Below are 2588 nucleotides of genomic sequence, written 5' to 3' on the forward strand. Positions count from 1 at the left end.
ATCTGTACATTTTCATGTATCATTAATACATGTTACTAACTTGGCATCGTTTCTCATCGTTTTGTGCTTCCTCGTCTCGCAGTAGACCTTTGACTGTTGGCTGCTTGTTGTCCCTGTGGTTATCTTGACGTCCACCGCTGCTGCTATTATTATTTAATTTTTGTTCACTGCTACTGCTCTTATCATTATTATTGTTATTAGTCATATTTCTATTATTATCATTGTTATTATTGTTTTGCTGTTCTCTGTTTGTCTCTCTCTCCCTCTTTCTTTCTCTTTCTACCCAGTCAAGGCAGATGGTTCCCCACCTAGAACCCAGTTGCAGTTTCTTCTCACTAAGAGGGAGCTTTCCTATCCGCTGACGCCAAGTTTTGGCTCATGTGGGAATGTTGGGTCACTGTAAATTATAGTGTCTAGACTGGCTCTATGTCAAAAGTGCCCTGAGATAACTTGCGTTGTGATTTGGTGCTATAAAAATACAATGGACTTTTACTTGACTTGGAGGCATCCCTACCCTCAGTGAAGGAAGAAGATCTGATTTGAATAATTCTAAAGAGGTCATTTGACCTTTCTTCAGAGTATTATATCTTATAAGATGTCTGTAGAGGATCTTTAAAGAAGAGAAACAACAGGTTTAAACATCTGTATCTGAAATACCAAGTTACTAAAGCAAGATATCACCTCTCACTATTGTGGCTGACCTATTGATTCTCCTGTGTGTGTTAGTGTGTTATTCTTACTATCATATCGATGTTAATATGAGAAAAACATGCTGACTTTAAATATTATGTCATGAATGTTCAGTTGCATTTTTACAGTGTAAAGTACTTTGCAAGGGCCCAAAAGTGAGATACTGTACCGAGAAAAGTGCATGTCATTACCCTGCAAAAGCAAGGTAATGACAAGACTGAAGTTTCTTACTATATATAGGTGACATCTGAGGTTTTTAATTTTCATGTATATTGTTGAAAATGAAGCTGGAATGACTACTAATTTCATTTCAAATGGGGCTGGCATCTATTCTAAAACATGCTTGTTTTTCAGTGAAGACGACTCCTTATTTTATTGTCATTTCAAGTGTTTTTCTTTTATTTCCGGTAAGAAGCACAAGTTGGTTGACTGAACACATTAGATGTTAATCGGCTGCACTGCTGAGAGATTCTATAATCATCTAATACGGCCAATCATCTGAATTTAATGCATCTTTAAATTGCAACATTTCAAGAAGAGGTCTACAGCGTGTGAAAAAGCTTTGGGGATGTGTGTGGAGGGCCAGGTGTTTTCAGAGTTGTATGCCATATGGCCACAGCCTTCACAGCTTATGAGGCAAGTGTTGCAGAGCTGGAGAGAAATTTATGCTCCCTGTAACTGATTCTGTCCGCTCCTGGTGATGCACTCTTACATTTTATGTAACGTCTCAAAGAAGAAGGTGTATCATTTAAATCGGTAACTTTATTGATCCCCTTACAGTGATTTTGTTCCTTGGGAGCCTTCATGTTTGAAATCACATAATTGTCAATTTACACATAACTGTTGTATTTGCCATATATGTTTATATATTGTATTATCTCTAAATTATTTGTGGTCCATCTCTATTTATAGTTTGTCCTCAGTCCAGCAGGCAGCAGCTTAAAGAAGAATCCTGCTGCCATCAACTGGTTAAACCTGCAAAGACACTATTCAGCCCGGTAACTTTACCAAGAAGTTCTGCTCTGACAAATGAACATTTTAAGTCAGTAAGCCATCAGTTTGCAAGAGATTTAGCCTGTGTGCCATCTAAAACAATGTTGAGGTCAATTTCCCTCCATTACACTTACTCATCGGAGAGAGCTGCCAAATTGTAAATTCAAGAACATAATCTAAGATCCATTTCCGTTAAATTGCCAAAAGATTGGATGATTGGACTTGGGTTTAAATAATTCATGTCAAAATGTGATATTGGAATTATATGGCTCTATCCCACTTTTTAATAAAATTGAGTTACACACATTTTCATGAATGCTGAATATTACTTTGGGCTTTTTCAAAGACTCTTTTGGGGTTAAATATTTCAAAAGATAGAAAGCACATAGTGTAATTTATTTTCTGTCTGGCATGTCAAATCTTCAAATTCAGTTTAGCAGAGCTGATGTACACCCGCTTAATAATCCAGGCCCACAAAATTGAATTTATAATGACTCATATTAAGTCTAAATGAGACCTCAACTTTGCCAACCCCCCTAAAATATTAAATAAAAATGCAGGTGTACATATGTAAACAAAGCTTTGAATATACCATACTATTAAGTCAAAATTTAGTTTGTATAAGTTTTACACTTACTGGGGGCCTGGTCTTCTTCCATGGGGCCTGCTGTATTGCACCGGCTTTTGTACAATAGCTATGAAACGGACAAACCAAACACTGGCTCTAGACGGGTCTTTTCCCGAGTTTCAAAGGTTCTTCTACATGCTTGAAAGGTTAGAAGTATTCGGTTGATTGCAATCTGCAACGTCAACACTTGATGCCACTAAATCTTACACACTGATCATTTAATGCTGATTTGTCGGTATCAAATATCTGCATAAGCTTGACCTTTATGTCAAAAATA

Source organism: Scomber japonicus, chromosome 18, assembly GCF_027409825.1.
Source record: "Scomber japonicus isolate fScoJap1 chromosome 18, fScoJap1.pri, whole genome shotgun sequence".
In the NCBI taxonomy this organism is placed as follows: domain Eukaryota; kingdom Metazoa; phylum Chordata; class Actinopteri; order Scombriformes; family Scombridae; genus Scomber; species Scomber japonicus.